We start from the raw sequence: 24,663 nt of genomic DNA on the forward strand, positions 1-24,663 counted from the left end.
GTTTATGCTTAGCTACCTGAAGCACACTGCCCAGCACACGACATTTTCAACGACTGAAAAGTAATAGCATAGATGTAAGGTTTTCACATTGTACCGACTCGACAGCGTTTCTCCATCCCCTCCATTCCCCTTTGGCTTGCTCCTACCCTGCACATCTGCCCACAGATACCAATGACCACAGACAGTTTCATGTACTGATTCATGGCTGGCAAACTCTGGAGGTGGCAGAAGGGCTGTGGCTTGTTACCAATGGCCGAGGGCTCTTCAGGATGAGGGTAATTTTCTTAATGGGAAGGAGAGATTTTGGTTTCCGGGTTGGGAAGTGCAGTGGTACAGATGGTGTTTACTCTCTTCTTGGAGAGAAAAACAGAAAGGAAAGTGAGGGCATGGAATGTAAAGATGCAGCTGCAGGGAACTCTGGAGTTTCAAAGCAGACCAAGTCCACCATCAACAGAAAGGGAAAGCTCTTTCAAAAGCCGGGTTGCACTCCTTCGCAGCTCCAGTGTGTTCCCAGTAAGTTTGTAGTTACTGCCTGTCTTTGCCAAGTTCAGAAATTACTAGAAGCTCCCATATAGCTAACTTTTGGTGTTTTGCTAAGTCTTTTAAAAGCTGATGGATTGCCTGAATCACAGGCAGTGCATCTAACCAATTCCAACAGAAAGAATAGGTATTGAGCTAAATGATTAAGACTGTACTTTTCTATTCATCTCATTTTTGAAAGCAATGGGATTCTTCTATCTTATATCTCATGAGGTTGGCAGGGTGAATATAAATTCTATATTTTTTCTTCTCAACAAGGTGTAATCTATATACACAGTAAACTGAACAAGTAACAGCTCAACACATTTTTGCATATGTCTATAGAACTGCATAACCAGATGGAGATATAGAACAGTTCCAGCATCCTCCAGAGTTTCTCTTATGCCCTTTCCTAGTTAATACCCCCATACAGAGGCAATCACTATTCTGATTTCAATCACCATAGGTTATTTTTGCCAGTTCTTTAATCTCATATAAATGGAATCATATAGCAAGTACTCCTTTGCATCTATCTTCTTATGCTTATCATTATCTCTGTGATAGTCACCCATATTGATACGTGTAACAGTGGTTTATTCTTTTTCATTGTGTGTGGTGTTCCATTGTATGAATATACTTTGGTTTATTTAGTTGTTCTAATACCGATGGACACTGGGTTGTTTTTTGTTTGGGGGATGGCGATAACCTGCTCTGGACATTCTTATTCTTGTCTTTGGGGGAACATAAGTGTTTATTTCTCTTGGGTATATGTCTGCGAGTGAAACTGCTGGGTTATAGGGGCCTATATTTACTAAATATTGCCAGTTTTCAAGGTGGTAGTCTGTATTAGGTAGATTGGTGAAAGAGTGAATGAACCAGAAGACCCTCCAAACCAGATGGTCACCAGAATCACAGGGGAGCTTTAAAAACATACAGATTCCTAGGCCCTGTCCTAAGTCTACTAAATTCAGGGTTCTGAGGCATGAGTGGAGCACATAGTGATAATCATCCATCCCTGCCCCCTATACGTTGCCCAGCATTGCCAGTCCTCATTCCAGCTTCCTTTCCCCCCATCACTGGGTGAATTCGAGTCTGTCAATATGAAAAGAATATCAAGTTTCTAGAAAAGTTTGTGCTGGCATCACCGGGTACAAGGGAGACTTCAAGGCAGTCCCAGAAACCAGAATTCTGGGGATTTGCACAGCTGAGCAGTTGCAGGTTTGCATTCAAGCACGTTCAATATTGATCCCCATCCTCCCTCTCCTCCCATGCTTTCTGTCCTTACACACACACTGATATCCTCATACACAGTGGTTGCACTGATGTGTTCCTGGCTTTGTTTCTGGGCTTATGCTGTGTCCCACCCACTCTCCAGCATGCTTTCTCCTTTCCTAAATACAGACTGTATTCCTCATCCCATGTGGCGTATGGGCTAGGAATGGGTATCAACAAACCTGTATTTTAGACATTTTCCTGCCATTACTACCCATATGAGAAAGTGGGACTAAGTCACTTAACTCTCTGACCTTAGTTTAATCATCTATAAAATGATGGAGTTGAGCTAGGCAATTTCTATGGTCCCTTCAAGTTCTAAAATCTTGTGATTTTTTTTTTCTATCTTCTTCTCTGTCATTCAGAATCTGATTCAAATCTCCTCCTTAAAACCCTAAGTCGAGCCATTCTAGCTCAAATTTCCTGACCCTCTTGAAATATCAGACTTATTATCTGAGACATGAATTATCTTGTGACACCTTTTATATTGCTGTTTTGAACTGTTTTGTTTGTCTGTTTATTTTAGCCTCTCACATATTCATTGCTTTACATTTTTAGGTAGATTATTAAGAATGTGAGAGGGCAGAGATTTTTAATATATTCTTAAATCTTCCATAGTGCCCCACAAGTTTTCTTGTACCAAATGGGTGATCAATAAATACCGACTAATTAAAATTATGTTTAGTTAATGCATACAATTTTCCTCATTCTTATTCTTCATTCTATTTTGAGGATTAATCTGAAAGCATACTCTTAAACATAATGTACTGGCCGGGTGCAGTGGCTCACGCCTGTAATCCCAGCACTTTGGGTGGCCGAGGTGGGTGGATCACTTGAGGTCAGGAGTTTGAGACCAGCCTGGACAACATGGTGAAACCCTGTCTCTGCTAAAAATACAAAAATTAGCCGGGTGTGGTGGCAGGTGCCTATAATCTCATACTTGGGAGGCTGAGGCAGGAGAATTGCTTGAACCCAGGAGGCAGAAGTTGCAGTGAGCAACCTGGTTGCAGAGCAAGACTCCATCTCAAAATAATAATAATAATGTATCACATAGTCATCTGCTCATCTGTTCTCTATTAAGCTCTCATCTGGGTAGATGAGAGAAAAACTATTTTTTGTGAGTCAGTAAATAGATTCAGGGGATAAATAGATGGGTGGATGGATGGATAGATGGCTGGCTGGCTGGTTGGGTGGGTTACATGTATGAGTGGACAGATGGGTGGATAGATGGATGAATGGTTGGATAGATGGAGATATTTTTTACATATTGGTCCTTCCTATTAGATGTCCACCTTTGTGCTAGGTGCCTCATTATTATGTAAATGAAATTTGAGATCTGAATTGGACCCTCAACAGAAAAAGGGTGAGAGTGGTTTGTGTTTTCTTTTCCAATAAGGTTTAAAGCTGAATTTCATGTTGACAACATATACAATGCCCAACTTATATTAAGCCTGCTTCAGTGCTATTATTCAGTGTTATTTTTACTAGAATGCGGCTGGCAGAATGGATTCTAAGGACAGATGGATATGGCGGTTCCACTGTAACATGATTCTTGTTTGATTCTATGGAAAGACTGGTTATAAGTTTCTTTGTTACTTGGAATGTGGAAAGAAACAGGAAGGTGTGATATTTCTGCAAGCTTCTTGAAGTACAGATTCTTTGAATTTTCTGCAAGGAATGTATGTGATAACATGGTTTGTAGCTTTCCCAACATCTAGAGCTGTATGGTCTAACTTGGTAGCCACTAACCACATGTGGCTATTTCAATTTGCATTTAATTTAAATGAAATGGAAAATTTCATTTCCTCATCACACCAGCCACACATCAAGTGCTCAGTAGCCACATGTGGCTAGTGGCTACTCTGTTGGACAGTGGAGATACAGAACATTTCAGTCATTGCAGAGGGCGCTATTGGACAGTTTAGAAAACAGTTTGCTATATGCTTTGGGGTCCAATTCTCTTCCCCAGGATACACGTTTACTCCTCTCTCTCACAGAGGGTATCAGGAATTCCTCAGATAGGCAAATATCAAATGCCTCCCAGCTGCACAGGCTCTTTCTGGCTGGGAAATATCTTCTGTTGGAAGACACACACAAGTGAAGAGGGAAGAAATGAAGCAGCCCCATATCATCTGCAGTCACAGGGTTGGGGAATTTAGGCATCCCATTGATGAGGTTTTGAGACTTTCCAAAGACATGAGGGGTCAGCTTTCCAGGTCTCCACTGTGAACTTGTGTCTGATCTTTCCATTCTTTCTTGTAGGTCCTCTTCCAGCTGCCAGTCTCTCTTTTATATCCTCCTGTCCCAAGACTTGCCAGAACAAACACTGCTCTAGCCAAACTCTTCTCACTGCCTCCCACGTGTGCCGCCAGACTTCTCCCCTCTCTAACTTCATTTCCCCTTCTCTGATGGCTGGGCCCTGTGCTTTCCATCTACCCAAATCCTATCAGTCCTTCAAGGGATAGTTCAAGTCCTTTCTCTTCTATGAAGCATTCCCTGATCTTTTGCTTTCATTGATTTTTTTCCCTTCCCAAGATGTTTCTGCCTGTATTGTTCATTAAATGCCTAGTCTATCCTGTACTACTAGGTCTTTGTTAGAGATTTGTTTTATACTTCCTTAATCATATGGGGTAGTTCAGAGGGATCTGTGTCTTCTACAGTAGCCAGGCCCACTCTGCATTCAGTAAGAGTACAATAACGACACCTTGGTTGATGTTTGAGCAGTGACAAAAGGATAAAGTCCAGCAGCTAGAAGTAAAAGTCATCTTGAAGTTCACACCCTTGTTTGACACAGAGCCCAAAAGAGGTGATGGGATTTAACTTTGTCACAACAAATTCAGAATGGAGTCAGATTAGAAAGAACCCTTTCATCCTCATTCCAAGTCTTAATTCCTTCAGGGGAACTGGAAACTTTTCTTCAGAAACCATCAGACACAGAGTCTGATTCCATTTCCCTTTTCTGGACAGTGGGAACTACTGATGCCAAAACCTACCCTTCTGAAGGAAAATACCCTGAGTGACTCCAGGGTAATCCCCTTCTAATGGGGTCACCCCAGTAATTCTAAAGGCTCCTCTACCACTCTAGAGGCCCAGCTTCATTGATTTCAAGGAGATTGGCCCCTTTCTCACAAGCGAAGACTTACTTAATTTCATTTCTTGTAAAGCATCCTTCTAGAAATGCTTTACAAGAAAGTCCTTCTGTTGGAACCAGTTTACATGAGCTGCCAGTTCATAACTTCTGTATAGTTTGATTTTTCTGAAACACACGCTGCCCCTCTCTGGAAGGAAACTCAACTCATGTCTCTCCATGGCAATGGAACTACCACAGCTGCCAGCAGCCTCTGGGAGTGATGAGAGGGCAGGTGCTGTTGAAGTGAGGTTTCCCAGCAAGGCTCTTTCAAGTGGATCGGGAGAGAAGGGCAGCAAAGCACTTTGACCTTGTCTCTCACATGTTATCTTTTAAAGTGTTAGGCTTTTATGTGACTAATTAAGTATCATTTCTGGCAACTTAATATGCACAGAGGCAAAAAGGAAAGCACAAGCTTCATCATGAAACATAGAGTATAGCCGGAAAGGGCTCCCTGCTGAGGTTTTTTGAACTGTGCCTGTCAATAACATCCTTTGAAAACAGGCTAAATTTACATTTTTGAACTTGTAAGTCCTCCTATGGGTGGGGTTTGCATAAATTCTCTCTCACTTAAAACACATATTTTTCAGAATAAAAGAAAAAAAATTTCTCCATTTCTTCTTTTTATTTCCTAGTAATAATAGAACAAGGGTTTTTGAACAAGTTCATTTCACATATTACACATCATTTCCTATAGGAGGTCTTCCTTGACCACTCGATCTGAAGAAATCACCAGTACTATCCCATAATCCAATTTCTTTTTTTCAGGTCTACTGAGGTGTAGTTTATATACAATAAATTTTTTACACTCGTATGAATTTTGACAAACATACAGTCACATCACTACCACCACCAGCACAGTCAAGATAGAGGATATTTTCGTCACCCCCCAATTCTCTCATGCCCCTTTGTAATCTATCTCCTTCTTCCACCTACAGATCCTGGCAACCACTGATCTTTTCCAGAATGTCATGTGAATGATATCACATAGTATGTGGCTGTTTTAAGTCTGGCTTCTTTTAACTCACTTTTTTGCACGTATCAGTGATCCATTCCTTTTTATTGCTGAGAAGGATTCCATTGTGTAGATATTCCACATTTTGTTTATCCATTCTCCAGTTAATGAGCATTAGGGTTGTTTTTGGTTTGGGTGATTATGAATAAATCTACCATAAACATTCTTGAACAGTTTTTGTATGGATATATGTCTTCATTTCTCTTGGGCAAATATCATCCATTATTATTTTCTTGAGAATTATTTTGTTCATTTGTTTGTTTACTGTCTGTCTGCCACCACTGGAATGTAAGCTCCAAAAAAGTGGGAGGCCATCTCATTCTTTGGTGTATTCTCTGATACTAGAATAGTCCCTAACCTGTAGTAGGTGCTTGATAAACATTTGTTGAATTGATGAATGGATGGATGCATGAAGAGAGGAATAAAGGAATGAATGAATTCTAGTAGGTCCTACTGGGTAAACCCAGAATACTGGATTATGGTCTGTAAATCACATTGCTCCTTTCTTTTCATGATTAACAGAGTGATTGCAGGAGAACAATGGTTCCAACCCTAGATGACAAGAGTTTATCCAGATTTTATGGGGACTCTTGGGGTGGGGGCATTTTAAAAGAAAAAAACAAATAAAATTATGACTACAAAATTAGGAAGAAAAGTGGATATTTTTAAACCTTTAGAAATCACACATTAGATTTAGAAATCATAATAAATCACAAGTTTAAATAAGCTGGTAAATTTCACCATCATCATAAAATCCAGAAAAAGAACATATCTATTAAATAACTGCCTGACACACTTCTGTCATACTTGTTTTCTTAAATATTTTGGCTTCATCCTCATTTGTCTCCCTTTAAAATGACATTATTTGGTAAAATCCATTTCTATAGAGAAAATAGAAAGAGGAGGTCAGTCTTCTAGCATGGTTTATTAAAATTGGCTTTTTATTAACGAGAGATTAGAAAAACTTTCTTTCAGCTTCATATCTCATTATTGGTAGTGTCATATATATGTTTAGGATTAACATCCAACTTGGAAAAGCCATTATCAAGTTTTTTTCTCATCTGGACTGTAAAAACCCAAAGCATTTCAAGTTTTCTTGTGTTTTGAGTAATCTTAAATACTTATTCAACTGATGACTCCTAGTAACCTATTTATCATGGATGTCTTCACATTATGAGTTTTGTGCTATCTCCATCAATGTCAGTATTTTGTGAGTATGCACAACATCTGTGACTTTACACAAATATATTTGTTGTTTGTAATTTGGCTACATGTTTCTGCCCTATAAACACAGACACTCATAAATTCAATTGTACTCATATATTTGGATTTAAATCTGCCATCTAATTGTTTGGTTTCCATTGGTCTCACCTGTTTCATAATATTTTTTCCTTCCCTTCTTGCTTTCTTTTAAATTAGATATTTTAATTATTCTATTTCCCTTGTCTCTGAGTTTGTTAATTATACAAACTCTTCTTAATTTCTTTTAGGGGCTTCCCTAGAGTTTACAACAGCATGTATCCCTGACTTATTAGAATCTACTATAAATTGGAACTTTCCTACTTCCTGGAAGATGCAAAAATAATAGGACACTTTTAACTTCATTTAAAATTCCCTCTTGCCTTTTTGTTGGTTATTGTGATTCTCTAGTTTAATTCTCTCTAGATTTAAAAACCTACATTATTTTTATTGTTGGTACATACTTTACATATACTCACACGTTTACCTTTAGATTTAGATTTAGATTCCACTTATTTACCTTTCCTGTTGTTCTCCATTTTTTCTGGCATCTCTGTGGCTTCATCTGAGATCACTTTACTTCTCCCTGAAAATCTCCCTTCAGTATTTCATTTAGTGTACACATCTTCTCAGTCTTTGTCTGTCTGAAAGTGTCTTTGTTTCATGTACTTTTGGAGGATATTTTCAGTGGACGTAGAAATCTAGGTTGGCAGTTCTTATCTTTCAGCACATTGAAGTTGCCATTCATTGTCCTCTTACTGTATCTGACAGTCATATGTCAGTTTTATTGTTGCTCCTTTAACAGTATTGATTTTTTCTCTTGGACTAATTTTAAGATTTTTCTCTTTATTTCTGATTTTCAGCAGTATTACTATGATGCACTTAGGCATGGTTTCCTTTATTTCTGCTGCTTGGAGTTCATAGCATTTCTTAAATCTGTGGCCCGAACATTTTAGTTAGTTTTGGAAAATTCTCAACCATTACACTTCAAATATTGCTTCTATCTTATTATCTCTTTCTTCTTCTTCTTCGTCCTGGCTACACATAAGTAGAATAACTACAGGTTAACTTTAAGCTTTTAAAGTGTTTTCCCCTTTGGTTATCTTTGCTTTTACTAAGGCAGGCAATTTCATACTAGAGTCAGACCTCTATTACTGAGAAGTGTTTTAAGCACAATTTCATTTCACTGTTTTGCCATGTCCCATAAATTTCCTACTCTCTTTCCTGTATTTGCCATCTTTTGTTTCTCACCGTACTTCAGTCTGGCCATTTTCAGTTCTCTAATCCTTTCTTCAGTTGTGTGTAGGCTGCTTCTGAAGCTTCCATTTAATTCTTCATTTCAGTTATTATATATTGCAATTCGAAAATTTTCATTTCGTTCCATCTTGTAGTCTCATTTCTTGAATTAGTCCGAATACATTTTAAAATACCTTTCTGGTAACTGTTAACATGTAGGACCTCTATACATTTATGTATAAAGAATTGTAGATCATTTGAAGCTCTAGATGGTGCTATCTTCCAGAAGAGATTAGCTCTTGCTTCTTGAAGGTAATTAGGAAGTGGCATTACCTCTGATGCAGTCAGGGATTGAACAGATTGGAGGGTGGACTTTGGTCTTTGTGAGAGTTGGTCTATTTCTAGTTTTCCCCTGTCACCGAGGCTTACCCTTTCGGGCATCTCAACTAAAAGCCTGAGGTGTTATCCTGGGCTTCTCTCCTCGGTGGGCCCTGGATTCTACTTATCGTCCCCCTTCATCCTAAAACTCCTGGAAGTTGGGCTCAGCTCTCACTTTCTCTGCTGCTGCTTGACATTTGGTTAATGCCTTAAGGGGGAAATGATGCTGAATAACAACTTCATGTTTTTGCACATCATTTCTCTCCAGGATTTTGGACTGTCAAATCCCTATGACCTCGGTATTTCTCTGATGTTTTCAAATAGATTTTTAAAACTTTTCCTTCCAGGAGAGTTGGTCAGCAACAAACCAGTTTGCCATTATCAAAAAGAGAACATCCCCTACTACTACCTCCCTTAAAGACCTGATCTGCTGCCCTCAAAACGACACACAACCCAGTTTCTTTAAAGAGGCATTCGTAGCTACCTATTCAGGCCTGTGGGATCAACATTCACAGCCTCAAATTATCTCAGCAATTCTGAGTGAGAGAAGTGAGTTCTGGCTAACCTCAAAGTGAGTAAGTCAGGAATCTCAACTGATGCCTGCAGCAGTGGACACTGCCAACCATGTAGGTACATCAAAGCCTCTGGGATCTTTAAACTAAGCCAGGACTTTTAGCCCCAATAAGCAGGAGCTACAGATGACATTTCGCTATTCAGTGATTGATAACAGCTAAAATTTCATGGGAAGGAAAAAGCCAGAATGTTCCTAAGGTACATTTCTTTAAACTTCACATCTTTATTACTTTTTCTTTCTTTCTTTGTCTTCTTTCTTTTTTTTAATATTGTTTTTGTATTGTACTCAGGCCAGCTGGCCAGCGGTGATAGCTAAAGATTACATGGGAAAGAAGTAGGGGGAAAATGCAAAATTTGTCACATAAAGAATTTATTTTCCAGTGTGAGGAGAATTTACTGTGACAATAATGTCACAGTATGTGACTCACTTCTTTCTTCATGCTGTCTACATATACATAGAATAACTACAGATCAACTTTAAGATTTTCAAGGTTTCTTTTTTCCCTTTGGTGGTGGTTATTTTTTAATTGAGTCAGGCTATTTCATACTAGCCACAGGCCTCTGTTATGAGAAATACTTTAAATATGATCTTAAAACAATAGAAAATTATGTAAAAAACAAAATCACAGTAGTTACCCCATGAGTACATATGGGAAATGCTTATTTCTTTTTAAATAAATGGTGATCAGAACAGATTTCTAAGAATTTCATTATTATCTTTTCTTCTCCCTTTACACTTTAAATGATTGGGAACATCATAGAAAACCAGAAAAATCAGAATTTGGCATCGTTTCTTTCCTAGATGTGAACAGAAGTGAAATTGAAGTTTAAAATGATGATTTAAGGAATACATGTACTGTGGGATGAAGACAAGTACAGTCAATATCTAGTTTTAAGTATTCTTCACTTGTGCTTTAAAAAGACCTGCGCATCTAAAGTGCTATAGGTAAACATAAACATCTCTGCTGACCTGGGGATCAAGAAACCCAGGTCTAGTCTTGGTTCTCAGCTAACTGGCTGTGGGACCTCTCTGGGCCTCAGTCTCTGGTCTGTCTCCTCTTCTATGACCTCTAAGTTTTATATTCCATAGTTACATATAAAACAGATTTGTAATTAGACATAGACTCATTTGTCTGTACCAGGATAGCAGCACTTTATATGCTGAGCTAGCAGCATCTAGTCTAAGAGCTCTTCATAAAGGCGTATGTCAGTATTCTTATACGGTTCATTAAGGGCTTTTCCTAGATGTATCTTGCTTCCCCATTTAGATTTTAAACCCTCAATGGCCAGGAACTATTATATCCATAGTGCCAAGCAGAGCCTGAGATGCCAAATTAGTGCTTAACTGTGCTGTTAGACGAAGCATCCTGAGCGATGAGTGCTTAGTACTGGAAGACCAACGACAGGGGTCAGTGGCCTATTATCTTCATTATCACAAAATAGTAAGTCTAACAGACAGTGCTGTGTGAGATGGAAAATGAGCTTACCTCTGTTTAAAGAAGGAACCAACAGCTCTGGTGTGGACAGTCAGAGAATAACAGAAACAGTAAAACTTTTGGCAAACTTTTTCTGCAACATATTAGGCTTTGTGAACCATACGGTCTCCATTGTAACTGCTCAATTCTACCCTTGTAGGGTGGAATCTGCCACAATGTGTAAACAAATATACACGGTGATGCTACAATAAAGCATTATTTATGTACCTTGAAATTTGAATTTTATGAAATTTTTACATCTCAAAATGTTCTTCTTTTGATTTTTTTTTCTCAACCATTTAAAATGTGAAAACCATTTTTAGCTCACGGGCCATATAAAAACAGGCAGTAGACCATACTTGGTCAGTGGGTCTTAGTTAACTGTCCCTGATGTAGAGTGTGCATGCTTTCTGGGGTGGTTATTTAGCAGTGAGAATTTCCTATATGAATGGAGTAGGACCTCGGGGAATCCACGACCCCTTTCCAGTTAGCCAGGACAGACTTCCTAAGGAATACTGTGAAGAGGAGGCATACATCTGTGTGATGCTTCAGGGTTTTGAGGCACCGTGATATCATGAACATTAACTTTTTAGATCATTTGGAATCCTTATCATTATCCCTGTTTTTAGATGGTGAAATGAGGGTTCTACATCACACGATTAGCAAACAGTGAAATTGAGAATCAAGCCGAAGTCTTTAAGCCAAGTGTTTTTTCCAGCGTGACCTGGGTCCTGTGTGATGCTAACAGTTGTTTAAATGAAACAAATAAGAGGGTTTTAAATGGAGGTTTAGCTGGATTCCAATTTCCATGGGTGGCGGACATGAGGGCAGGGCCTTGTAAATTGTTCACTGGGGAAGTAAAGGTGTAAACAGATGCTTCTCACCACCTCCTTTTAATGTTTCTCCATCATGCAAAGTGCTGCTTTCTCTAAGGTCTTTTCATTATAGGCTCATGTGAGCAAGTTGCCTTAAAATTGTCAAAAAGAGAAATTGAGTTTGGGAGAATCACTTCTTTGTTTACCCCCAGTGATTTTTCTAGTCTTGAAATGATGAGAGAAATATCAAGTGTTTTGGCTCTAGAGATCTCTTGGGAAAAGGCTAATAAGTTGGTATTCACAGTGATTTTGGGTAAGAGGGCGTGAGAGGAGTGTGTGTGACTAGGAGCGTGCCAGGGGAGGAATGGATTATCTTGAGCATCTTGAACCCATTTCCTTATCTGAAAGGAAGACATTATAGGCCAGACAAATTGGATGAATAGTTCTAGATTTTTAGTTTTAGTCATTTATTTAATTCATAAATAAAGTAGGCAGAAAATGAACAAGACCTAGACCCTACTCTTCAGAAACGGATACTCCTGTTACTCAGGGTACAACAACCTTCTTAATTTCCAAAATGGAAAGAGCAAAAGTGTCACTGAGTGTCCAGGGCTTATGCTTTGTTTGAACTCTTGTGTACCTAGTACAGGACCATGCAAAAGTAGCTGCTTAAGATATGCTTTGTATTTGGATTTGTATATACTAGAGGTATTACTTTTTGGCAAGTAGGGGGTGCTTTGTGTCATTTTAGCATGATGTGTTGCACTGAAGCTAATTGTAGGAACAACCTGTGAAAGCAGGGACGTTGCCCTCTAGCGAGCACCAGGGTTCTTTGAAAAGTCATGGTGCCCAGAAGCAAGGGCAGGGCACTGCCTGTTGGCTAGCAGGGTCTTGGGCATCTGTGTGAAACTGGGAGATGTTTATGCTATAGATCATTAAGAAAAGATACAGAATTGTATACTCTCAATTCTGTACAAAAGACAAAAGGAAAAATTGGAAGGAAATATATCAAAACATGACATGCAAAACTTACAGATGATTTTTGTTTGTTTTTAGAATTCTCTACTAAGTTTTTACAATAAGCTCTTTGTAGTTTGATAATACTTTTTTTTGAATGAAAAACGTCCTTCAAAATAGCTAAATGCCTCTTAACTGCCTTACTTGTTGATACTTTTGCTGACTCAAAGCAACTATTTCAGTTAGTTCTTAAGATACCCCTGAAGTTGCATGATAACAAGCTTAAAAACTATTTCATCTTTCTTCCCTTTCTTCTTTTCTTGCTGTTTCGTTTTTTTTCTTTTAAAAATTGTATTGGGGTAAAATATACATAATAAAATTTGTCCTTTTAACCATTTTTTAGTGTACAGTTCAGTGGCAGTAAGGACATTCACAGTGCTGTGCAACTATCACTGTCATTCATCTCCAGAACTTTCTTCATCTTCCCAAACTGAAGCTCTATGCCCGTTAAGCAATAAGTCCCCTTATTTTTGTCATTTTCCTTTGTTTGCTTTCTTTTGTTTTATTTATTAATTTTGGGGGATCACATTTAGTACATCACTATTATTCATAGTGGAGATAAATTCAAAAGCATTAAATTTGAAGAAATGTCTGAGTTTGAGCCCTGGTTCTTCCAGTTGTCAGCTATGTATGTGACTTTGGGCAAATCACTTTAGAAGCTTCAGTTTCCTGATCTTTAAAATGGGGAGAGGATCATCTATGTTTAACATATCATAGGACTGTTGTAATTTTTGTAATGTTGTAATTAAATAATATATGTTGACTTCTTTATGACATGTTACAATTCCTAGTCAAAAGAGTGAGTGCACCATTAGCATGACTGCTATTTATGTTCATAAGGGAGCCAAGAGGTTGTCGTAGAAATCTTGACCAGTTGACATTCTAGTGGACTCTCTTTCCTTTTCAGGAAATACAATAATAACCTTTTATTAAATCAAACTTTTCCAACCCGCAGCCTGCGGACCACCTGCGGCCCAGGACGGCTTTGAATATGGCCCAACACAAATCTGTAAACTTTCTTAAAACATTATGAGATTTTTTTTTTTTTAACTTATCAGCTATCATTAGTGTGTTTTATATGTAGCCCAAGACAATTCTTCTTCCAGTGTGGCTCAGGGAAGCTAAAAGATTGGGCACCCCTGATTTAAATAATGCTGTTTTTCAAAGTGCGTTTGAAAAATTTAGCTCATTTAACTCCTCATCATAGTAAGTAAGATCGGTATCTTTAGTTCTGTTTCACACATGAAGAAAATGGAGGCATCAAAATCTTGTGGTTTAAAGTATGGACTCAGAAGCTGGACGGTCTCTGTTTAAACCCCAGCTCTTTCACTTACTAGCTGTGTGACCGTGGACAAGTTACTTAACCTCTCAGTGCCTTCGTTTCTTTATGTGTTTAAAAAAAAAAAAAAAGGTGACAATAGTAATACATATCTTCTAGTATTATTATGTAGGAATAGAGGAAAATCTTCCTCTAATTCTTTTTTTTTTTTTGGGATGGAGTCTGGCTCTGTCACCCAGGCTGGAGTGCAGTGGTGCGATCTCCACTCACTGTAAGCTCCGCCTCCCGGGTTCACGCCATTCTCCTGCCTCAGCCTCCCGTGTAGCTGGGACTACAGGCGTCCGCCACGCACCCGGCTAATTTTTGTATTTTTAGTAGAGACGGGGTTTCACCGTGTTAGCCAGGGTGGTCTCGATCTCCTGACCTCGTGATCTGCCCGTCTCGGCCTCCCAAAGTGCTGAGATTATAGGCGTGAGCCACCGCACCCGGCCAGCTTCCTCTAATTCTTGAAAAGTGTTGAGAACTTTGTGCTAGGCACACAGTGAGTACTACATAAGTTTTTGTTAAATAACAAAAAATAAAAAGAAACGGAGACAACATGTTGTCATAAAAATAGTTAAACATAGAAGTGGGACTAGAATGCAGGGTTCCCAGTCCCTCCAGTCCCTCTCTCCCCATCTTGGACTCCTGCACCATACGGAGATGCCTCCCCAACACTGCCAGGATCAACCTCCTGGGCCAGTGGTCCCAGTAAGCTACAAAGCTGGGCCACTATTTCACCATTTATAAAACCTTTCCCGGCCGGGCGCGGTGGCTCAAGCCTGTAATCCCAGCACTTTGGGAGGCCGAGACGGGCGGATCACGAGGTCAGGAGTTCGAGACCATCCTGGCTAACACGGTGAAACCCCGTCTCTACTAAAAAATACAAAAAACTAGCCGGGCGAGGTGGTGGGCGCCTGTAGTCCCGGCTCTCGGGAGGCTGAGGCAGGAGAATGGCGTAAAAACCCGGGAGGCGGAGCTTGCAGTGAGCTGAGATCCGGCCACTGCACTCCACCCTGGGGTACATAGCGAGACTCCGTCTCAAAAAAAAAAAAAAAAAAAAAAAAAAAAAACCTTTCCCAAACATTTATTTAAATCTAGTGCTGTAAAATTTTTATAATTAGACACAGTGACTCATATGCCATGATGGTATTTTTGAGCTGTAATGATTCTTATTTTGGAAAAAAAATGATAGTGCATTTTATTATGATAATTTAGAAATTCTATTTTTATCCTTAATGATTTGAAATATATTTAAAAACTGAAAACTATCTCTGATATTTCATTTTCTATATACGTGTTTGATAAATTGACTGGATCAGGAGAAAAAATGTACAGAGCGGTGGTATCCATATCCCCTGGCACAACTCAGAAGTCACTTACAGGCCTAGGCTTCCTGTGTTTCTCTGACCAAGGGTGATCTCTGGCCAAGGAAAGGTTTGAGGTAGGCTGAAGTGCCCCAGAATTACCACCAACAGACAATTCTCAACCAGAGAGGAGAGTTGGTGGGTAAACACCCCACCCACCTCATCCTTTGGTGGCACAGTGGTCTCTCGGGGGATTCCCAGCAAGAATGTGCCCCAGTTGCCCATTGTGGTACCCTTTACTGGTTTTTTCTACCTCCCTGTGCTTCCTGGCATCTTCTTCCAAATAATTACTTGCACCTAAATCCTTGCCTTGGGGTCTGTTTGGGGGTGAATGACAATTTACAAAGGCAATTTATGACCCTGAATCTATTATCCCTTCCACCTAGAGCACGGTTGATTTTTCTTTGTCTTTGTGATGTTTTTTCCCGTTCTCTGTGTAGCTTCTTTGCTACACAGTAGAGTAATTGCAGGCTCTGTCTAACTACAATTTGTAAATGGGATTTCGAAATGTTTTTCAAACATTTTGGCTCATAAAATTTTAACAAGTTATAAATGTATGTTCGTCCCTAACATTTTTGAGGAATGAACACTGTGTGCCAGGATGTTTGAACACCTACTGAAATTAAATGGATTACTACTTTCCTTTGTCATTTTAAACATATCCACTGGCAACTGTAGTATTTCATCCTTCATATACCCTTCTGATGGGCTCCCTTACAGGGTTAGCATTGAGCTCTGAAATTGGATCACTCTGCTGAAACTAATTTTTGGCCCAAGGGTCAATAGTTACCCAACTCCTTATGAGAAAGTGCCATAAGATGTCCAACAACTAATTGCATCTCTCTTTCCATTTTATCCCTAAGCTTCTACATCCCTCCTATCCCAGGATCAGTACCTTCCCACTGTCAGTAGCTCTTTCTCTAGCCTTGTTCCAGCCTCTGGTTTCTAGTCCTTCACTGGTGCCATTTTTCACCTTGGCTCTAAGATCAAGGTCTCACTCAGATGAACCCTGCTGGCCCTGAGGCCTCTGAATATTTTAAAGAGCCCAGACACTACTCTAGGCCTCAGGCCATAGGGAACTGCAAGGCGTGTATATGGGGGTGAAGAGAATCCTTGAGGCCTTAGCCAAATTTTCTGGAAAGTGTCTTCTGGGACAATGAACCCCAAAGTGAACTTCACATGCTCCGGGAAAGATGTGGCCTGATCTGACAGGTAAGGGAGGAAAGTACCAAAGCCTCTATTTATATTGATTTTTATTTTAATATAAGGATGAATTAAACATGAGTAATATGTAGTATCCAAATTGAGGCTCACCCACATCACAGGATTCCTTACCATGTGTGGCTCAGGCAGCAGGAGTGAGTGGCCCACTATCTAGAAGGCTCAGATAGGACACCATTACTCTTCTTTGCACTTTTAGCTTAAGAGAAGGCATTGCCGACTGATGTGTGTTGTGCATAATCTAGTTTTAATTAAACTAACCTCCTCAGATGGGCAAGTGGCTTAAAAATATTCCTGCTGAAACAAAATAGAACAAAACCAAACCCCACAGATTGTAGATGATATTAAAATTGCAAGCCTAAGAGAATAATATGAATATGACAGAGAAGACACTTGCCTCATTCCTGGTATAGGCTCTAATCAGATATGACACATTCAATCACATCATAGTTACAATAAGCTTTTCTGATGGCAAAAGGTTCACTGTCAATAAACTAGGATAAAATATTTCACACAAAATATTTAAAGTAGTCTTTAAAATTTTATTTTTCTGTTAGCTCATCTTTTAAAAATTCTACATTTTAGCATATGTTTTCTCCCTGACTTGTTTATGAACTCTCGTACAATACCCACCCACATTCAGCAATTACCATTTTCTAGATTTTTTTCTCTCTTTCTTTCTGTGTGGATGTTGTTGTGTTTTGTTTTGCTGAGCTTTGGAAAGTAGGGTGCACACATCCTCACCTTTCACCTCTAAGTATTTCAGTGTATATTTCCTGAGAACAAGGGTAGTCTTCTACACAACCCAATGCCACCATCACAACGAATGAAATTAACAATAATTCCTGGTAACGTAGAATGAAATTGTACCTAATATATTAGTACAGCAGTACATATATATAATTTATACATTAACATACATACAATGTAGTTGTATGTTCAATTTGTTATTACTTTCTTAAAGCTCTGTTCTTAAAGGATTTTTAAAGAATGGGAGTTGGTATACTTCCCTAAGTGCCCCCACTTCCCCTCCAACCTCCCACCACCCTTACTCCAGCTTCTTCTTGGGCATCAGAGTAGACTGACAAGGTCCAGATGAATGTTTTCTGCAGGGAACTGGCCCAACTTGTGTTGCTAGATGGAATATAACTTTTGTTCTTTTCTTCTCTTCTCCATCTCTTCTGTCTTCTCCCCTTTCCTCTCCTCTCCTCCTCTCCCTTGCCTCCTTCTCTCCTATCCTCCAATTTCCTTTCTTTTTCTCTTGTTCCTTTTTTTCTCTTCCCCTCCTTCCATCCCCTGACTTCCCCAGTGATTCTGCTCTTTTTCTTTTGGTCCCTCAGGCATTCCTGCCCATGTCTGACAGCAGAAAAGTTGAGGAATTATTTATTTAATTGCCCTTTTGCTGGAGCTCTTCACCCCTCCACGCCCTGTTAATCACACACTCAGTCCTGTGAGCTCCAAAGCGGAAAGCTTGTTCCCTCCACGCAGGGACAGAAGTTCTCTCCTGCCCCCTATTACTGCTCTTTTTTACCCATCCTGGTGGGACAAACTAGAGTTTCACCCCTCTCCAACACTTTACCTCTCCCTGTTGAGCCAAAAGCAAATCCCAAGACATTTCTTTTCCCCAGTTTAGCTTCTTCAGTCTCTCTGAATCATAGAGGTTTTCCAAGAAGTTGGTGCTCACACACAAATTAAAGCAATGAAGAAAAGGAGCCAAAAGATGGAGGAATGCCGGAGTAAACAATCAACATGAAGATCCCCAAACATTAATACTCCCCAAATGCAACAAGCCACCCAAAGTTCTAGAACCTCCCTGGTCTCCTTCCTTTGTTTGTTCCTATTGGAGGAATACCTTCTGACTCTTCCTTAGCTTCTCTAACAGGATGTGACTTTACTCCACTTCTCCCCAGTCTTCCCTCATCGATGTTTTCAATATTACTTGAAATGACCACAAAGACTCCTTACTCCTTTCTTTATAGGTTCCTCAAAAGCTTGAGGCTAAGAATTGCAAGTCCCTTGCGGAGGGTAGAATAGCGAAGTGGGATATGAGTTCTGTTTGTTCATTCAGTGTAGCACCTCAGTTCTTAAAGTAATGGGGAATGTAATACCTAATTTCTGGAGGGTTCTTTCTAGCTATTTTGTTAACATATCCCCATGAGCTCCCTGTCAGTAAAGAATTATCTCCTGTTCAAGGATGAGAATACTGAAGTGCAAAGTCTATGATTCATCCAAGACCATACAACTAGTTGGTAGAATCACCATTAGGAACTACATCTCTTGATCCTAGGTCTGCATTGACACCCAGAGGAAACTAGAGTATATTAAGAAGAGGTGAAAAGGAGCATTGGAGATATTTATCCTGGAGAAAACAGAAAAGCATAACTGCAATCTGTTACATACTTAAAGATAACAGTTGGATGGGCACCAAAGACCAGTAAGTTCTCCATTTGTGGAGTAATAGCTCAGAGAGATAAGATTCCATTGCTCTGGGTTATAATCATCACACAAGCCAGCTAATAATTGCCTCAGTTGTTCAGAAAAATTCTTGGTGCTATTCTCAGGAGAAAATAAAGTTGATGTTTAATAGTTTTGTCAAATCTTATCAGGTAGAATTCTAATTTTAAGGCAGGCAATGTGTCAGTTACCCTAGAGACCATTTGGTTCATTTAATTATCTTCTTTACCTCAGTATTCTCCACATAGTATACATTAGGATTGAAGTGGAGGTTTAAAAATATTGTAATGCAACAATTCCTACAGACTTCCGTAGGTAATTATGGACAAATAAGGGCTGAAATGCTGGATCCTTAAAAATAAACAAACTGCCCATATTTGAATAAAAGACATACCTTTCTGTGGGCAAAGGTTTCCAACCCTGAGTGTGGGAGCCAGCTACTTCTACTTGCCAAGAATCTCTTTGACACATTAATCTTGCCACAGAGAACATTTTGTGACCTTTCCAATGTTTGCATAAGAAAAATGAAGCACAGATGTTTTCAGAAGTGGGAAACAATTGTTTGAGCCCCATATTGTCAGAGGAGCAAATTTGTCAGTCTATTGAAGAATGATTTTTACTGACTTAATGTGTAAAAGGGAAACTTCTCTCACTCATTTGTGAGAAGTTGGAAATAAGAGACACATCGGCAAGTCACATACTATTCATCAACTAATTAGCAAGTATTTGCCGAGTCCCTACTTTGAAATAAGTGATTAGCAGAGCAAGGAACCTGGAACATTTTTAGGGAGACAGGAAAAAGAGAAGAGGAGAGGATGTAAGCTTCTGACCTCAGGACACTTAAGAAAAAGTCAGGTAGAAAAGACATACCCACAGAATGTAAAATAGTATAATCACCATGAACAGTTTGGAGGTTCCTCAAAAAGCTAAAAACAGAGCTAACATATGATCAAGCAATCCTGCTGGGTATATATCCAAAAGAAAGGAAATCAGTATATCTTTTTTTTTTTTTTTTTTTGAGACGGAGTCTCACTCTGTGGCCCAGGCTGGAGTGCAGTGGCCGGATCTCAGCTCACTGCAAGCTCCGCCTCCCGGGTTCACGCCATTCTCCTGCCTCAGCCTCCCGAGTAGTTGGGACTACAGGCGCCCGCCACCTCGCCCGGCTAGTTTTTTTGTAGTTTTTAGTAGAGACGGGGTTTCACCGTGTTAGCCAGGATGGTCTCGATCTCCCGACCTCGTGATCCGCCCGTCTCGGCCTCCCAAAGTGCTGGGATTACAGGCTTGAGCCACCGCGCCCGGCCTGGAAATCAGTATATCTAAGAGATATCTGCACTCCCATGTTTGTTGCAGCACTGTTCACAATAGCCAAGATTAGGAAGCACACTAAATGTCTATCAGCAGATGATTGGATAAAGAAAATGTGGTACATATACACAGTGGAGTACTATTCAGCCATAAAAAGAATGACATCCTGTCATTTGCAACAACATGGATGGAACTGAAGATCATTATGTTAAGTGAAATAAGTCAGACACAGAAAGACAAACATTGCATGCTCTCACTTATTTGGGAGATCTAAAAATCAAAACAATTGAATTACGGACATGGAGAGTAGAAGGATGGCCACCAGAGGCTGGGAAGGGTAGTGGGATGGGGGGAGGCAGTGGTGGTTAATCGGTACAAAAAGTAGTTAGAAAGAATGAATAAAACCTACTATTTGTCAGCACAACAGGATGACTGTAGTCAATAATAACTTAATTGTACATTTTAAAATAACTAAAGAGTTTAATTGGATTGCTTTTAACACCAAGGATAAATGCTTGAGAGGATGGATACCCCATGCTACAGGATGTGATTATTATGCATGGCATGCTTGTACCAAAACATCTCATGTACCCCATAAGTATATATTCCTACCACGTACCTACAAAAATTAAACATAAAAAAAGAAGGAAAAGACATACCCACAGAAAACTAGCAAACAATTCAAGATAGTGCATAATAAGCAGAAAATGAGAGGAGTTGATAATCTTGTCATAAAAGTCAGACAGGTTGGGAGAAAGAATGGGAACTATTAAGGCCTAGATTGGTCAGCACAAGCTTCATCAAGATGATACTTAAACTGAAATTTGGAAGGATTGGATTTAAATGAATCAAGAATCTCGAATTGGGCATGACAGAAGGAGGGAAACAGGAAAGTAATGGAAAATTTAGGAATGAGGCATAGACTAGTCTATCTCTTGAGTACAATGGAAAGTTGACAGCTTGTTCTTTCAGAGGGTAGCAAATGGGGAATGATCTATGCAAAATGATCTTGGAACTAAGTCTGGTGATAACTTTAAAGGGTTATCACATCTAATTGTTTTAGATAAGGCTCTTTTGTTGGCAAAGAACAGAAGCCACTCAAACTAACTCAAGTAAAAAGGGGATGGTAGTATTGTAAAATTATAACAGGAGATCTCTTGTACATTCAAAACTAGTACATAAGCCAGAAACCATACCCTCTATACGACTTAGGGCCACATTATCTCAGCTTCTCCTCTTATGTCTGCTTCATTCTTTTTCTCTCAGTCCCTTTACTCAGCTTATTCATCTTCTACATGTTTAAATACAGCTGCCCTGATCTTTTCCTTGACATCAAAATCTTGTATTTCCAGCATCTATTACTAACTATATTCTCTCTATTTTTCTGTTTAAATGTTTAAGAGAAAGAGAAAGAGAAACTCTTTAGTAGCTAGCCAGGCAGTTCATTGACTGGTTTAGATCGGGTATCCACTCCAATCCAACCAGCCATCTCTCCTAAACAGGAACTACCCAGTGGTGTCTCCCTGCATTGGGAGCTCTGGGCAGAGCAATCTAGGCCAGAATAGGATATAGACTGATATGCTTCATGCTATACAGAACCATTAGACTTGCAGGAAACATTTTGTATGTTCTATATACATTTGAGAAACATCTGGTCTATTTCTCTCCCTCTAGGAAAAATTTACCCAAAGCTCTCTTCTGAAAGAACTATGGGTTCTAAAAAACATTGGTTCTAAATTGAATGTTGACTCTACCACCTCTTAAACTGAGCTTCAATTTCCCATCTGCAGAATGGAGATAATAATGTCTACCTATTGGAGCTGTCTGGAATATAAATGAGATAATATAGATTCTATTCTCTGCTTGGAAAAAGGCAAGAGCTTAGTAAATGGGATTTCTTTCATTTATTTGCTATGTTCGGAACATACGATAACAGAAAATTGTTTGCAATGCATTTTAACTTACTTTTAATTGCACAAGTGATATATGAATATGTCAATACTTTAAAGCAAATACTAGATGTTATATTATTTCACTGGTAAATATTTTAGCATGTGTCTTTTATAAACAAGGTCTTTTAAGAAACACACAGCCACAATACCGTTATCACACTCAATACATTCAAAATAATTCCTTGATATCACCAAAAATACATTTATATTTGATTTTCTTCAATATTGATTTCACAAATATCTTTTTATCATTGTTTGGTTTGATTCAAAACCCAAAAGGAGTCTACACATTGCATTTGGTTGATATGTCTTATACATTTCAGTCTATAACCATTCTCCCTCATTTTCTATGCCATATATTTGTTGAAAAGAAAGGGGTAATTATTCCTGGATTTTCCAATTCAGAATTTGGCTGATTGTATCCTTATAGCATCATTTAGCAGGTTCTTCTATCACTATTTCCTGAAGACTGGCACATAAGTCTAGAGGCTTAATTAGATTTAGATTCAAATGAATTTTCTGGTAAAACTATTAATGTTTTATATTTTAAAGGTTGTGAATTTAAAAGAGCATAGTTCCCAGGGTATTTTGCATCTAGGAAGACAAGATTCCTAAAAGAGAAGGAAGTAAGCCATTTACTCTGGTTTCTGACTAAGTGAATCACCTTTACTCAGAGAGTTAGTGGTAATTATGACTACTATCTGCCAGAAAATGCAGACAGAAGTCTTAGTTATCATTTTATTTCTAACAAATGTATTAGGGATATCTTTAGCCATAGGCATCTTTGGCTGAAGATGTTCACATACCTTTAATTAAAGATCCAATTTCTTGCCTACATTCTAAGCTAGGAAAATGTTTAAAATGGCTAATGAATAAAGAAGATATTAGAAGAAAATAGAACTTTCTTTTATTTTTTTATTTTATTTTTTTTTTTTTTGAGACGGAGTCTCACTCTGTCACCCAGGCTGGAGTGCGGTGGCCGGATCTCAGCTCACTGCAAGCTCCGCCTCCCGGGTTCACGCCATTCTCCTGCCTCAGCCTCCCGAGTAGCTGGGACTACAGGCGCCCGCCACCTCGCCCGGCTAGTTTTTTGTATTTTTTAGTAGAGATGGGGTTTCACCGTGTTAGCCAGGATGGTCTCGATCTCCTGACCTCGTGATCCGCCCGTCTCGGCCTCCCAAAGTGCTGGGATTACAGGCGTGAGCCACCGCGCCCGGCCAGAACTTTCTTTTAAATTTTTATTTGTATTTGTTTAAAAATAAAGCAAACACAGGTACATTGAAGCAGGACTGTAGTACTGTCCTGGAATTTTGGGGTTTGAGGTGTCTAATAAATTATAGCCCTCTCTTCCTTACCTAATTTGAGAACAGAAAGCCAGATAAAGAAATCAGAGAGACTATGATAAAAAATAGTTGCATCTATGTCTGATAAAGCAGTTTGGAGAATGTAACTCAGGTCTATAGCAATAATGAACTTGCAGACACTCTCTCATCTTCTATATTACACTTGCCATTCCTCTAGACAGGGCCGATTAAACAACCATAGTCCTCCCTGAGCCCAATGCACAAGCCAGGTTCTTTTTCCCAAACTCGCCACCGAATAATTCATTCCCCCTTCCCTGGTAGGAGGAGGAAAGTAAGTGAGGAGTCAGGGTGCAGCCAAGAGTGGTAAACCAATGGAGGCCTAATCAACATGAAAACAAGTGGAAATAAGTATTCCCCTTCCCTGAAGTCCATGATATAAAAGAGTATCATAGGTAGAACCCAGTTTAAACACAGCATTTTCAGCAATAAACACCCTCGCATGTAGTTGGTCTCAACTCATATCAACTTCCACATTATAGTAGCTCATGTTCAATTGAACAAACTTGTGTGGAGCGTGCAAATCACAGTGCTGGCAGATTTCAAGATGGAAAAAGACATACTCTTTGCCCACCAAAGGCTCATGCTCTAGTGGGTTCTCAGACAGGTGTACACAAGATAACTATGCCCTTGTCTTGTCGCCCACTGTGCTAGAGACCGTATGGGGAGTGTGCAGACATGGAGATGTGCTGCTCAGACCTCCCTTGAAGAAGAGACTTGCCCAGCTGCGGGGGTTGCGGTTAGCTGAAACCTCCAACTACCTGTTCTTTCAGGGCCCACTTCAGCTTTCAAGCTGTGGTCATGTTCTCTTGAGTGATTCCTGCCCAGTGACTGAGCCAGGTAGTAACTGAGATCACATTCTTCTTGGGGTGACCCCATGCAATGACTAAGCAAGGTGATTATACATGGGCCTGGCAATTTCCACCCAAAGCAGGACTTCCCCATTGGGTAATCTTTGCTCCTAAGCTTCCTGTTGGGCTGGCGTAGAATGACCAGCTATCCCAGTTTGCTTGGACTGA

At 39.4% G+C, this 24,663-nt stretch overlaps 1 protein-coding gene and 1 long non-coding RNA gene across 8 annotated transcripts in view; one reads left to right on the plus strand and one right to left on the minus strand.

The window, feature by feature from the left end:
- The window catches only part of LOC123571157 (gastrin-releasing peptide receptor), a 296,422-nt gene that overhangs the window by 267,466 nt on the left and 4,293 nt on the right, over window positions 1–24,663 (plus strand). The gene's annotated exons all lie outside the window — the stretch shown is intronic.
- LOC123570825 (uncharacterized) overlaps window positions 1–24,663 on the minus strand; it is a 497,461-nt gene that overhangs the window by 53,973 nt on the left and 418,825 nt on the right. The gene's annotated exons all lie outside the window — the stretch shown is intronic.

This window comes from Macaca fascicularis, chromosome X, assembly GCF_037993035.2.
Source record: "Macaca fascicularis isolate 582-1 chromosome X, T2T-MFA8v1.1".
NCBI lineage: Eukaryota > Metazoa > Chordata > Mammalia > Primates > Cercopithecidae > Macaca > Macaca fascicularis.